We start from the raw sequence: 16,885 nt of genomic DNA on the forward strand, positions 1-16,885 counted from the left end.
TGAAACTCGTGCTCTGCCTCTGAATTGGAGTATACTAAAATTTTGTCGATGAAGTCGATGACGAACTGATCCATGAAGTCCTTGAACACCCTGTTCATTAGGTCCATGAAGGGTGTTGGGGCATTGGTCAAACCAAACGACATGACCAAAAACTCATAGTGCACATACCTCGTTCGAAAGGCCGTCTTCGGTATGTCCTCTTCCTTGATCCTCAGCTAGTGATAACCAGATCTAAGAACAATCTTCGAGAACACCGTCTTACCCTGCAGCTGATCGAACAAGTCGTCAATCCTTGGTAGAGGATACTTATTCTTGATAGTCAACTTGTTCAATTCCCTGTAGTCTATACACATTCTCAGAGTCCCGTCCTTCTCCTTCACAAACAAAACTAGAGCACCCCACGGCGAGTAGCTTGGCCTGATGAACCCCAAATCTAGAAGCTCCTACATTTGTATCTTCAATTCCTTCAGTTCTGCTGGCGCCATTCTATATGGTGCCCTCGACACTGGCTCTGTCCCTGGCACCAACTCGATAACAAACTGAATCTCCCTGTGTGGCGGCAGCCCTAGTAAATCCTCAGGGAATACATCCAAGAACTCACAAATCAATCTGGTCTTCTCCGGCCCTGCTGGCAAAACCCTGGTGGTATCCACCACATTAGCTAGAAAGCCTATACATCCACCCTTTAATAAACCTCTGGCTCTCAGCGCTGATAACATGGGTACACAGGGTCCATATACCGCTCCAACAAAGACAAAGGGATCCTCGCCCTCTGGCTCAAAGGTCACCATCTTCTTCCTACAGTCAATAGTAGCTCCGTATCTAACCAGCCAATCCATTCTCAAAATCATGTCAAAGTCCTCCATACCCAACTCAATCAAGTCTACTGACAATTCCCTACCATCAACCATCACTGGCAGTGCTCTAATCCACCTCCTAGAAACTACCAGTTCTCCTGTAGGCAATATAGTCCCAAACCCCGCAGTATAATACTCACTAAGTCTACACAGTCTATCGATCACCTTACTAGAAACAAAGGAATGCATAGCACCAGAGTCAATCAATACACTAAAAGGAGAGCCAGCACTAGAAAGCTGACCTGTCACTACCGAGGGACTAGCCTCGGCCTCTGCCTACGTCAAGGTGAACACTCGAGCTGGAGTCAAGCTGTCCACCTTCCCTGCTTCCCCTTTCTTCATTGTCGGGCAGTCTTTCTTGAGGTGTCCTACCACCCCACACACGTAACAGGCTTTAGCCCAACATTCGCCCAGATGGCGTCTTCTGCACCTCGTGCACTCAGGATAACTCCTCCATGAATCTCCGCCTCCCTGACGGCCACCCTGAGTACCCCGACCTCTCCTATCAGAACCAAGAGCGGTCGAAGCATTAGGGGTCTTCCTCTTCAGATCACTGGGGCCTCCAACCCTACCAGGTCCAGAGTATGGAGGCACCACCCTGCGGCCCTCCCGTCTCACCGCACTCTCCTTCCAAATCTCACTCTCCACTTCCCCAGCGGTAAGAGCCTTCTCAATAGCCTGGGCATAAGTTGTCCCCCCAGGAACTGTTGTAATCCTCACATCTCGGGCTATCATAGCATTAAGCCCTCTGATGAATCTGTCTTGCCTAGTTGCATCGGTAGGCACAAGATCCGGTGCAAACTTTGCAAGTCTGTCGAACTTCAAGGCATATTCTGTAACTGTCATGCTGCCCTGAACCAACCCCACAAATTCGTTAACCTTTGCCACCCTGATAGCAACATTGTAATACTTCTGACTAAACAAGTCCTTAAATCCTTCCCAACTCAATGTAGTAACATCCCTAGTCTGTGATGCCACCTCCCACCAGATTTTGGCATCCTCTCTCAACATATATGGCACAAGCCACTCTGTCGTGACCCTCGACCCTCATGAAATTCATAATAGAAGTGACCATACTCATCCACTGTTCAGCCTTTAGTGGATCTAGTCCTCCCTCAAAAGTTGGAGGAGGATGTTTCCTGAACCGCTCATACAATAGCTCCCATTTATTCCCAACCTCTACTGGTTGCACAACTGGTACCACTGTAGGTGGCACAATAGGGGCAGCACTCCCTGATGGAGCCTGCTGTCGCAAAAGTCGAATATGCTCATCCTGGCTCTGTAGCCGTGCTTGTATGTCTGCCATAAGTTGCTGCCAGTTCTCAGGGACTGGCGGAGGGGTCTGGCCCTGGTCGCCATCTCTAGTCTCAGACCTAGTGCCGGCTAGTCTCGTAGATTTCCTTGGACGCATAGTTATCCAAGTTAATCTGCAATCAACGACTCGGCAATCGGACTATGATGACAGGGTAATAGCCTTTCCAAAATCCACCAATGGAACACGATAAATCACAAGCAATCAAAATATGACAGTTTATTAAAATATTCATTCACATACAACAGCAATGCTAATAAGCACACCTCAATATCATCACACAACAGTCATGGGCCAGGCCCTATCAGTATCTCATGCTTCTTATTAATCACACAGATATCAACATTCATATTCCATTCTAATCATTAGAGCATATAGCCAAGACCATTACATTGTGTATCTATAAAGGTGCAAGACTTGCTAACCAAGTCATTGAGTTAGAAATGTGTTACTGAAACTATAATTGAACTAGGGTTAAAAGATTTTGGTTACAAAAGTTACATTTCATATAATTAAACATTTTTTTACATGGGATCCCAAAAGAAATAGAGTTTAAAAGACAGTTTACAAAAATTTCAGGTTATAAACATGTATTGGCCACTCTAAGGGCAAAACAGACATTTAGGCTTCTCTCGTCCTGTATCACTCCTCGGCTGTGGTGACCGATCAGCTGACTATGTACATTCAGCCTCAAAGCTCTCCATCTCAAGACTAATCCACCTTGCCTTTGCCTTTACCTGCACCACGTAGCACCCGTGAGCCGAAGCCCAGCAAGAAAGCCATAATACAGAATATAAGTAATAAGCGACAGTCAGTTATATAACAAGTCATACAGCTCACATAAACAGTGATATCAATCTATAAACCAATAATCAGTTATGTAGATAACACGCTTGTCACATTCATCCATTAAACAACATTAAACATATCACACCAAAAATACAAGGTCGGCGCCCTTAGGCCGCACCCTCTGGTTATCCCACTGACTCTGGCGTGCTTAGGCGGAGCTTAGTGATTATATACTTAACCTCAGCTACCAGTGGCCGAGCTGTGCCCTGTGCACAAATATTGATTTCGGCACTCTTAGGTCATTTATCACATGTCCCATGGCATAAAACCATCTCATGACATCACATATGAATATAGGGAACTCTTAGTCCCAACACAAACACATAACCGGGTGCAGTTTCTTACCTTTGGTTCTGATAGCTTTGATTAGTGAAATCGACTTTCAAGCATGATCCCGTCCGAGCCCTCGCATACACCTAGTCATAGTCATAAATTAGAACCATCACTAAACTTCAATTCCGTAACCTAACCTCGGGACCAATCCCGAGCCCTCAGGAAGCCCTAATTCCACCAAACGGAGTGGTGGAATCAAACCCCGAGCCCCCGGGCAAAAACCCTAAGAAAACACCCAAAAACCACTTATGAAGGCAAGGTAGCGCTACAGTGCCACAGAGTGGGCGCTACAGTGCTATAAGCAGAGCCAAAATCCCCCAGAAAACCTAAGCCTAGCATTGTAGCGCCCTAAGGCTAGCAGTACAGCGCTACTTACAGCACCTACAGCACTCTGGTTTTTCTCCTTCGAATTTCCTCGAGCCAAAACTCCCTAAAACCCCTCCAAACTTCACCCAAACACCAAATTGAACCTACCATCCCTTACATCTCATCCCACATAACCCAACAACACAAAATTTAGCCACATGCACCATCAAACAAAGAAAACAAGATTTGAACCCAAGACTCAATAACTCAACCAGAAACTCAGAAGTTACCCAGCAACTCAGATGATCAAGCATAGATTTCCTTACCTTTGATGCGGAATTCGACCTTAGGTTTCCCTTAGTATCCCTCCAGCCTTACGCTCCTCAATTCTTCAAGCTTAATTCCCTTATCTTCCATCCAAAACTCAAGTTCAGAAATCTATTTCAACAAAATTCAGAAACTCAAGAACAACCTTTAAACTTTACCTTAATTGGGTGACTAACTCCTGCTATATCCTCAAGCTTTATCAAATATTTTTGCCCCAAGCTCCAGCCTAAAGTTCCTTTGAATTACTGCCTCAAAAATCTTCAAGGAGTGGTGAAGAATGGGCAAACCGAGAGAGAGAAAGAGATTAACTTATGTGTTATGTTTTTCCTTCTTTCTTTCCTTCTTCTTTTCTTTTATTTCAACTTCCACTTGCTTCTACACTTCCCACTAAGTCTATAAAGGTTGAATACCACTTATCCCTTTTTAAATCAAATTACCATATTGCCCTCCCAATTATAACCAAACCTTTAAGTCATTCTAAGGGAATTTTGGTCATTGCTCCTAATTCCCACTAATTCCTCGAGTGTCCCTAATATTTACCGCTTACATCCTGACACCTAACTAATCACCAATTATTTTCCTCAATGTCAAATAATCTCCAATATATTTCCCAAATTCCCAGAAATACCCCCAGGCTCCCTCGAGCCGGGTATAAATCCCCACCGTGACTTTTCCGCTAAACCGCTCACTAAGATCGCCTCGAGTCACAAGCTGCAAATATATCCACATAATAATGTGGTCTCAACAATTAATCACAAATAATTACATTTACGCCCTCAACGAGCCAAAATTATGAACATGCCATTATAATCTAATCAGGCCCTACATGAATTTTAATACACATAATCATGCATCTCACATATCCATATAATCATATAAGCATGCTTATCACATAATCATGCATTTAACCATTTAATTTACACATAATACAGTTATGCCCTCCCGGCACACTAATCAAGGCCCTTAATCCTTATTAGTAATTTTGGGTCAATACATGAACAGCTCAGGAAATTGAGCCCGCATATCCGCCTCCAGCTCCCAGGTCACTTCCTCGACCATGTTGTTCCTCCATAATACATTAACCATAGGTATAGTCTTGTTCCTCAGGACCTTGTCCTTCCTATCAAGAATCTGAACTGGCTACTCCTCATAAGACAAATCTGCCTCCAATTCCAATTCCTCATAACTCAGGACATGAGTCCCATCTGACACATACTTCCTCAACATGGAGATACGGAATACATTATGCACACTAGATAGTGTAGGGGTAAAGCCAACCTGTAGGCCACCTACCCGATCCTCTCCAGGATCTAAAACGGTCCCACAAACCTAGGGCTTAGCTTGCCCTTCTTCCCGAACCTCTTCAGCCCTCTTAGAGGTGAAAACCTAAGGAAGACATGGTCTCCCACCTGGAACTCTATGTTTCTCCGCTTCAGGTCAGAATAACTCTTCTGCCTACTCTGAGAAGCGAGAATCCGAGCTCTAATCTTCTCAATAGCCTCAGTGGTCCTCTGGACTGCATCCAGACCTAGATATTTCCTCTCACCCATCTCATCCTAGTGAATGGGTGATCTGCACATCCTACCATATAGCATCTCATAAGGTGCCACTCCAATGGTAGAATGATAACTATTGTTATAAGAAAATTCTATCAGAGGAAAATATTTACTCCAAGTCCCTTCAAATTCCAACACACACGCTCTCAGGATGTCCTCCAATATCTTAAAAGTCCTCTCAGACTGACCATTGGTCTGAGGATGATAAGCTGTGTACCCATCGCCCTCTACAAACTCCCCCAAAACTTGGAAGTAAAAATAGGGTCCCTATCAGACACGAAAGACCTCGGTGTCCCATGAAGGCAAACTATCTCTCTCACATAAAGATCTGCAAACTGGTCAACTGTGTAATTTGTCTTCACTAGTAGAAAATGAGCTGACTTCGTGTATCGATCCACAATGACCCAAATAGAATCATGCTAGCCCACTGTCATGGGCAAGCCAAACAAGAAATCCATCGTGATATCCTCCCACTTCCACTCTGGGATATCCAGAGGCTATAACAGTCCTGCCGGCCTCTGATGCTCAGCCATGACTTGCTGACAGGTCAGGCACCTCGCTACATACTCTGTCACATCCCTCTTCATCTCAGGCCACCAATATAAAACTCTCATGTCTAGGTACATCTTCGTGGTGCCTGGATGAAGAGAATACGGAGTGGTGTAAGATTCATCTAGAATCTCTCGTCTAATCTTGGTCTCCATCGAAACAAAAATATGACCCTTATACCTCAGTAGACCCATACTCGACACCAAATAGTCCTTAGCTACTCCAGCTAGGATGTCCTCCCTAACCTGCCCCAACTGTGGATCATCCAACTGTCTCTACTTGATTCTCTCCAAGAGAGTCGACTGCAAAGTGATATTGGCCAACCGGCCCACCACTAACTCTATCCCCGCTCGAGTCATCTCATCAGCCAACTTCCTCGATACTTGTCTGGCACAATATAACTATCCCGGACCCTTCCGGCTCAAGGCATCTGCTACCACGTTGGCCTTTCCAGGATGATAGAGGATCTCACAATCATAATCCTTTACTAGCTCCAACCAACGTCTCTGTCTCATGTTCAGATCCTTCTAAGTGAAAAAGTACTCTAGGCTCTTGTGATCAATGTATATCTCACACTTCTCACCATACAAGTTGTGCCGCCACACCTTCAATGCAAAAACTACTGATGCCAGCTCTAAATTATGTGTGGGATATCTCTTCTCATAATCCTTCAACTGACTTGATGCATAGGCAATCACCTTCCTAGTCTACATAAGTACACAACCCAAACCCTATGTCGAAGCGTCACAATAAACCACAAACTTACCCTGATTTGTAGGAAGACTCAAAACTGGTGCGGTGATCAAACTCTCCTTGAGCTTCTGAAAACTGTCTTTACACTTGTCCGACCAAACAAATTTCTGATTCTTGCATGTCAGCTCTGTCAATGATGATGCAACCTTGGAGAACCCTTCCACAAAGCGCCTGTAATATCCCACCAAACCCAAGAAACTTTTGATCTCTGAAGCGTTCTTCAATCTTGGCCAATCTCTGACTGCTTCAACCTTCGCTGGATCTACCTTAATACCATCTTTACTAACTATGTGACCCAAGAAAGTTACCTGCGGCAACCAAAACTCGCACTTCTTGAACTTCGCATACAGCTTGTGCTCTCTCAACCTCTGTAATACTAACCTGAGGTGATGCTCATGCTCTGTCTCCGTCCGAGAGTATATCAATATATCTTTGATGAAGACGATCACAAACTGATCCAGGTAGTCCTTGAACACTCTGTTCATCAGATCCATAAATGTTGCCGGGGCATTAGTCAATCCGAATGACATCACCAAAAACTCATAATGCCCGTACCTAGTGCGAAAAGCTGTCTTCGGTATATCTTCCTCCTTGATCCTTAGCTGGTGATAACTAGATCGAAGATCTATCTTAGAGAATATCGTTCTACCTTGTAACTGGTCAAACAGGTCATCAATCCTTGGCAGAGGATATTTGTTCTTAATAGTCAACTTATTCATTTCCCTGTAATCAATGCACATCCTCAAAGAGCCATCCTTCTTCAGAAAAGAAAAAAAAAATTGGTGCGCCCCATGGTGAGAAACTAGGCCTAATAAAACACAAGTCTAGTAACTCCTGTAGTTGAACCTTCAGTTCCTTCAGCTCTGCTGGAGCCATTCTGTAAGGTGCCCTAGACACTGGCTCTGTCCCTGGTGCCAACTCAATCACAAACTCAATCTCCCTTTGCAGAGGTAACCCCAGCAAGTCCTCTGGTAACACATCAAGAAACTCACAGACCAACCGAGTCTATTCTAAGCCCACTAGCACGACCTGAGTGGTATCCACCATACTAGCAAAGAACCCTATGTATCCTCCCTGCAACAGGTCTCTAGCTCTAAGTACTGATATCATATGTATACGGGGTCCATGCATAGTGCCAACAAAAGCAAAGGGGTCCTCACCCTCTAGCTCAAAGGTTACCATCTTCTTCTTACAGTCTATCGATGCTCCATACTTCTCTAGCCAATCCATACCAAGAATTATGTCAAAATCAGTCATCTCTAACTCCACCAAGTCAACTGACAACACCCTCCTTCTCTTGGATACCACTAACTCTCCAGTAGGCAATACCGTACCAAACCCCACAAAAAAGAAATCACAAGGTCTATACAACCCATCTATAATCCTACTGGCAACAAAGGAGTGCGTAGCATCCGAATCAATAAGAACAGTGTAAAAGGTTCCAGCACTAGAAAGATGACTTGTAACCACCGAGGGACTAGCCTTGGCCTCTGTTTGGGTTAAGGTGAACATCCGAGCTGGCGTCAGGCTATCCACCTTCTTCGGCTCCTCCTTTTTGGCTCTCGGGCTATCTTTCTTCAGGTGCCTCGTACTACCACAAACAAAATAGGCCTTCGCCCGACATTCCCCAACATGGCCCCTTCTACACCTAGGACATTCTGGGAATGCCCTCCATGTCTCCCCGCCACCCTGGCGGCCCATCTACATACCCCGTGGCCTCCTATCTAGCCCTGGAACTGAAACTGTATCTAGTGTCTCCCTTTTCTGATCACTGGGGCCTCCGCCCCTACCAAAACCTAGAAATGGAAGTCCCAGCCTCCTAGAATCCCTTCTAGCTGCATTATCACACCAGATGTTGTTCTCAGCGCTCTCAACTGTAAGCGCCTTCTCCACAGCCTGTGCATAAGTAGTCACTCCTGGCACAATAGTAATACGAACGTCCCAGGCTATCATAGGTTGTAGCCTCTGTAAAAATCTCTCTCTTCTGGTCCCATCAGTGGGCACCAGATCCCCGACAAACTTTGTCAATCTATCAAACTTCAAGGCGTAGTCGGTCACTGACATGTTACCCTGAAGTAACCTGCTAAACTCCTCAACCTTCGCAACATTAACTGCGTCATTGTAGTATTTCTTATTAAATAAGGTTCTGAATTCTTCCCACTCCATAGTGGTAACTACCCTAGTCTGGGATACCACCTCCCACCATATTCGGACATCCTCCCGAAACATATAAGTGGCGCAGGCCACTCTCTCATTACCACCTACCCTCATATAGTCGAGGATAGTGGATATCATGGTCATCCACTCCTCAGCCTTCAGTGGATTAGAACTGCCCTCAAAAACTGGAGGGTGTTGCTTCCTAAATCTCTCATATAGGGGTTCCCACCTACTCCCCCTATCTGGGGTTGTGCAACTGCCGATCCCTCAGGTTGTACCACTACTGGTACCGCAGCCTGTAGGTTCCCTGTTGGAACATGTTGCTGTCTCAAGAGGTGTATCTCTTCTTCCTGCCTCTCTAACCTGGCTTGCATATCAGCAAGCACTTGGTGCCAGCTCTCTGGAGCTGGTGATGGGGCTTGGCCCTGATCATTCCCTCCACTGGCATGTAACTCTTGGCCAGCCAGTCTCTCTGACCTTCGAGTGTTCATCCTGACACTTAATTCACCCTACAGAGATCAAATCGGCCATTAGGTAAGTCATAACTATACCACTTGTCGCTTGACTGTCCAAGATCATCAAATAACATACATATGCAATGCTAATAAGCATGCCATCACACAAATAATATACTCATTCTTAGTGCTAATAAGCACCTCCTGATATCCATCAGCAAATAACAATACACATAGGCATATCCAAGTATTTTTCACAAATCCAACATAGCTAATGAGCATGTTCTTTAATTTCTGCCAGTAATAACAATGCTAATAAACATTTTCCCCTAGCCTATATACAATAATAGTGCTAATAAGCGATTCCTTTGCATCCACAAGCAGTAACGATGCTAATAAGCACATTCTTTAACATTCATGTAACAGTCAAGGGCCAGGCCCTATCAGATAATCTCATGCTTCCTAAACAAGCATGCAGATAAGGAATTCATACCATGTTTAAGCATTTAACATATAAACACATAACAGTTATCAAACCCTTAAGTCAAGCTTGCCTTTAGTGGCGAGTGTACATGCCCGGCTAGTCTTCAGGAACCCTTAAACCTTGGCAGCTCTGATACCAAGTTGTAACATCCTCCTAATTCAAGACCGTTACACTGTGTACTTAAAATTTTGTCAAACCTGCTAATCAGGTCATTAGGCTTAAATCGTGTAACTAAGGTTAGTGACAAGGGTTAGGGTTAAAAATTTTGGTCAAAGAACCATTGAATTTCATTCCAAAAGTGTTATACAACATGGCATCCCAAAATATTACAGCACAATTGTTTAAAAAGGGGAAATACATAAAATAAAAAAGCACTGCATATGTACACACCGCCACCAAAGCTCTCTAACTCATGGCTATTCAAGCTTTCCCTTTCCCTTACCTGCACCACAAAGCACCCATGAGCCGAGGCTCAGCAAGAAAATAGAACGTACAATAATAGAGAACATGACTTTAAATAACCATTGAACAATAATCAACAACATTAAGTCATATCCAATGTCTTTTAGTTTAGTCACACGATCATTGGATCGACCTAGGGTCGTTGCCCTATTCAATTGGCTTTTAATCTAACCCTCGGGCCTATGCCCTAGCTACATGACCATAGAGTCACCTAGGGCCTCACCCTTAGCTCTGTCTCACTAGCCATAGAGCTAGCCCAACCCCCATGGTTCATCTTCGACCTTAGAGTCGATCAACGTAATAGTACGTTGCTAGTTTAGGCCAATGCCTCTCGACCAGCACACAGCGCGCTATTGCCGTCCTTGACTTATAAGTCAATCCCTGATCCAGGATTACATACCTTACTTATAGGACACAGATCTAGATAAGCACATCCCAGAAATTAATCACATATTCATGCTAATCATATAATCCCATTGGATAACCATTTTCATAATACCAAGCATATTCATATAACGGGCCCACATGCCCTACTCATCGAATTTATACAATGAATATAAGCACTTAAGCATTCATCAGCAAGCATTTAAAACAATAGCCCAACATACCAATCCAGGGGCCCAAGCCCAAACCATATTCAAATACAATAAACGGGCCAAGCCCTAATCATAATAACACATAATGAACGGGCCAAACCCTAATCACACACAACACGTTCTGGGTGCAGTTTTCTTACCTTAGATCCAAGCAAGCATAAACAAGAACGACCCTCAAGCACGATCCCAGTTCGAAGCCCTTAGCAATACCCTAAGTCACAACTATAAAATAGGATTATATTAATATTGAGTGATCAAAGGCTTCCAGACCAAGTCCTAGCCTCTGGGACCTCGGGTTCCACCACACCAGGTAGTGGAAACAATGTCGAGCCCCTAAGGTTAAGTTCCCTCGCTCAAAACCTTCTAGGGGTCCAGAAACCCCTTAAGAGCCACGGCCCTATGCCCCCATGTCGTGGCTCGCATCCAACCAGAGGCTCAGCCTCCCCAATCAGCAGACACGCACCACGACCCAGCCATAGTGGCATCACGGCCCACCCTCCTCCTGGCTCCCATCTTTTTCTAGAAGGCCGCGGCACACTAAGAACAGAGTCGTAGCCCGACCCATTCGAACCCAGAAAATCCTCCATTTCAGCAACTAAAACCCAATCAATTTAACTCAAAATCATCCCAATAACATAACTAAATAATCACAAACACTCTAACATGTTCCCAGCAGCAAAACCCAACAAAAAGCTAGCTTAAAACCTCATCAAACTCCAATTCAATCCTTGGGTTAAGAGATTCAAAAACACCTCAAGGAACCATGAATTAAACCATTAAATGAAGTTCAAATGTTTACCTCAGTTGAATAAAAAGACCTTCTAGCCTCAAGAAATATGAAACCCAGGCCAAGCTTCAATTCTATGGCTTGTAGTCACTAACTCCCGTTAATTCCAATGGTTAACTTGAGAGAGTGTTTAGAGAGAACAAGAGTGAGCTGAGAGAAAGAGAGGGGAGTCGGTTTAGGCAGCTTCTAATTGTCTCTTTGGTTTTGTCTTATCTAACTCAAGTCACTTAAGTTAATCCCAAGGCTCGGGGTACCAAAAACGTCCCCGAGGGAAAAATGGTAAATTTCCCCAACATTTCCTCCTAGACTCTCTAACTCCAAATATATCACCAATTATTTATTTTCATAACCCGATTAATTATCCAATACCCAAAATACCCCTTGACTCACTCCGAGTCGGGTATTGGATCCCGTTGTGACTTTCCCGCTAACTTGCTCCTTAGGATCACCTCGTGCTGAATAGTTCAAATAAACCAACATAATAATGTGGTCTCTCACATATATCACATTTATGAACATAAATACACATTTATGCCCGCAACAGGCCAAATTACCAAAGTCACCCTTCTAATAAGAAGCAGGCCCACATGCATATTTAATATCCGTAAATATGTGCATTTAATCATATTATCACATAATCCACATATTAACAATTAATATAGCAATTAAACACATAATTTCATATATTGCCATCCCGACCCCCTAATCAAGGCCCTAAGCCTTATTAGGTAATTTTGGGACGTTACATTATGCATCCTGCTGGGGCTATGCCACTTCCTGTGAACCCATACAGCAGCTGCTCGCATGGCTCCAAATCTTTGATGCTCAAATTCATTCATTTCAGGGTATTCTTGAACAGGATGTTGGCGGATGACCCATGGTCGATCATTGTTCGGGCCACAATTATGTTGAAAATCTGGACTTCCACAACCAAAGGGTCATTATGTGGATGACGCACATGATCAGTGTCTTCCTTGTTGAATATGATGGGCTCACACTCATAGCGAGGTTGTTTGGGAGTATGCTCCTGGACAGCCAATACGTTGTCGTCCTGCTCGTATCTAAGGGAACGAGTGTATTTTTCTCGTGCCTTGCCAATATTACCGGTCAAATGTGATCCTCCGCAGATCATATCTAGCTGACCAGCGACTGGTGGTGGTAAGAGAGGTTGGTGACCTTGATACTGCTGTAGGGATTGTTGCTGAGGATATTGGTCGGCAGTCGACTATACATACCTCTTCAAATGAACATTATTCTATCAAATGAGGAATTCTATCTCTTCCTTCAGGTGGTTACATTCATTGGTTTCATGACCATAGTCACTATGAAACTGATAGAATTTAGTCATATCCCGTCTATTAACATCCTTCCTCATCGGTGGAGGTCTTCTGGATGGTACGACCATCTGGGTAGCATTGAAAACATCTGCTTGGGACAACATCAGAATGGAGTAAGTAGTAAACTTAGGAACATATTCTCATGGTTTGGGATGCTCGGTAGTTTTAGGTTTCTTGTTGTCATTCTAATTATTACTACTTCCAGCCTGTTACCACGTTTGCCGTTTTTGGCCCCATTTTTACTTTCTCCTGCTGTGTTAGTGGTGTTCCTTGCTTCTATTTTCCCATGTCCAGCAGCTGCTTAGCTAGGGTTATCCACCTTTCTGTAGTGCACCAAAAAAAAAAAAATTTAGATTATTTAAATTTTTGTGATTTATTTGATTTAAATGTTAAGTGTGATGAATTGTTTTATTTAAGTGTTGTTATTTTATTTGGTTGATTATTTGTTTTAGTTGATTGTTTATTATTTTATTTAATTGTTAGAATTGTTTGGTTAATTAATTTAATAAGTGAATAATTGTGTAACATGTTATTTTACTATTAGTGTTACATTTTAATTAAGTGTGACAATTGAGGTAATTATGTGAGCTATGGTGGAATGCACTAAGGTGCATGATAGATAGTAATGCACCCTAGTGATTTAGTGTGTGCTAGTGCATGGTAGCATGGTGCACATGTGTAGATTTTCTACACATTTTATATTTCCTTATTTTAGATTTTATTTGAGTTAATTTCTTTATTTATAAAAAAAAAAAAAAAAAAAGGGAAGAAGAGTGTTTGGGCGTGTGACCTAGTGGGAAAGGAATGATTTCTTTTAAGTAATAAAAAATCAAAATTGAAGACAATAGTTATTTTGGGGATAGGCATGATCATTTTTATTCCTTTATATCTATTTAAATAAAGAGAAATTAAGAGAAAATAAATGGAAAAAGGAAACTTACCTTATTGTGTTGGGGAGGCTTTATGAGAGGATTATGATAAAGGGGAAATGAAAGAGGAGAAGAGCCATTTGCTCTTGTGTGGCTGCCGTGACCTAGAGAGAGAGAGAGAGAGAGGAAGAAAGAAAGAAAGAAAGAAGGAAGGAGAAGGTGAAGAGGAACCCCTCTTAGAGTATGTCCTCTTGTTTTTCTTATTTGTATAATCTCTTTTATTGATAATATGTTATTGACTTGTGTTATTGTTGTGTGTTTGGGTTCTTTCTTCTCCTCATGGTGGTTTTCCAATAAAAACCCTAGGCTTGAACAAGGGTGTGGAGTTTGGGTATTGATCTTATTGTGTTCTTTATTTTACAATCAAGAGAGGTAATGGTCTTTTCTTAGCCTTTATATTGTTTTTGGTGGGTTGTCTATGAGGTTTTGATGATGATGCTAATGGTTGATTTTTGGTAGGATTGGTGTATATGATTTGTATATTGTGAGAGTATGATTTGTGTTAAAAGGGTTGTGATGTTGATTTTGCTATGCATAAAAAAATTGTGATAATCTATGAATGCATGCATGGAGATTTCGGCCTAGGCATACCTAAGTATGTTCTTGATATTTTTGTGATGTTGAGTGAATTTCAATATAGTAGATCCATGTTTTAGGACCTGTGTGATATGGGTAAGATAATAATTGGCAATCTTGATATTTTGATCCATGAAATTTTGATAGATGCATGTTATATTGTGAATGATTAAATTATAAGATGCATGAAAATCATGATAGAAACATGTTAGGATAATATAAGGTATATGTGAATATGGTGCTTATGAGTTATTATATGTTATTGTCATTGTTAGTGTTTTGTTGGTTTTCAATAGAATAGAAAAAAATGGTTTTAAAAGAATTCCTGTGAATATGTTAGTGATATTAGAATCATGCATATTATAAGAGTATGATGAGATTTTAAACATGTATGATTTTATGTAATTTTTGGGACAAAAGTTGAGTTTTATGAGGAATTAAGCTTGCTGTCTTTTTGTAAATAATTGGGTAAAAGTTGATAAAAAGATGAGTTGCATGCATAAGTAATGTTCTTGATGTTATGTTAATTTTTATGAAATTAAAAAGGGGATTTTAAGTCTCATGTTATGATATTTTACTCAATTAATGACCTACAGAATTTTTATTGATTTTTTTAGAAAATATGAGCTTTCAAATTGATTATAGTGATTTTTAATGATAAAAACAATTGCTGGAATTTTTGTAATAAAATATGAAGTAAATGTCACTAAAATGAATTTGATGAGTTTTTGGAATAAATTATTTTTCCTAAGTTATGGTAATATTGAAAAATGATATTTTAATGGTATGAATACATATTTTGATAAGTAATGATTTTTCCTTTATTTTTATTGAGAAAAATATTTAGATTCTATTTAATTGTGACTTTTGAAGAAAATAAATGGTGGCTGAAAGTTTGTTTTAAAAAAAAGGTTAAAATTGTTATTAAATTTGTCACATAGGGATTTTGCTACATAAAAACTAAGTCTTAAATAATTTAAATCAAAATGTATTTTTCCACACTAAAAATATATTTTTCACATCATTTATGTAACACAATGATAAAATATATCTTTAAAAGGGACATATTAAAAATAGGCATTTTAATTAAATCCAAGCTTTTTGGTTAATTCTTTGTAATTTGAGATTAATTAATGGAGATGTCACATATTTTATTTTTGAGCTAAAATAAAATAAAGTTTTGAGAAGTTTAATCAACTTAGAAATTTATAAGAAAAAAATAAAGCATGTAATATGTCTATTGATTTTCAAACAATAAAAGCAAGAAATGTAGAATTATCGTTTTTGAAAACGTCTTTATTATGCAATGTTCCCACGTATGCATGTTACATGCAAATCAACTTTTACGTCCAAAATCATGATTATTATTCAACTATGTGATTTTTATAAAACAATCATGTTAGTAAAATGGGTAGAATGAGCATTATTCTTTTTGGCGATAATTGCATGTTTAGTGTAACTGTTATCATGAGTGCATGGCCCATGCACACATGAGTTGTATGGAAGGGCAAAATAGTAATTTTATGAACCTAAGAAATGTTATTTTGATTATGATATAGGCTTGTTGAAAGATTGTGAAATTCTTAGCTTGGACCTGAGGTAAGGAAGTTAGATAGATTCTATGATTTTATGCTATGAATGGTAAGGTTGTTATATGAATGAACTGTTATGAAATTATGAATGCCATAATGTGATGATATGTTGAATGTGATATGTGTATGGATGTTAGATACATCAAACAGAATATGATGTTAGATACATCAAACAGAATACGATGTTAGATACATCAAACAGATTTCGATGTCAGATACATCGAACGAGTTACTAAGGACATTGAGACGTGACTCCTAGGGCGGACGTGCCGAGGTTATTCAAGGACCAGTGATCTCCTGTTTACCTCATAGGGTGACATGGACAACTAGCGTTCCATGCTCATCATGTATGCTGTATGTTTGTGATATGATGATATGTCACATTTATGTTATGATATGATGATATGTTACGTTATGTTATGATATGATGATATGTTACGTTATGTTATGATATGATGATATGTACGATTATGTTATGATATGATGATATGTACGATTATGTTACGATATGATGATATGTTACGATTACGTTATGACGTACCATGATGTCTTAGATGAATGTTAGTGTTTGGTTTTTGTTGTTTTCTTACTTGCTTATTTGTTTGTACTTCCTTACTGGGCTTTTAGCTCACCCCCCTTACTTTCCTTCCAGGTAGCCAATAGGATTT

The sequence above is a fragment of the Humulus lupulus genome, chromosome X (genome assembly GCF_963169125.1).
Source record: "Humulus lupulus chromosome X, drHumLupu1.1, whole genome shotgun sequence".
NCBI lineage: Eukaryota > Viridiplantae > Streptophyta > Magnoliopsida > Rosales > Cannabaceae > Humulus > Humulus lupulus.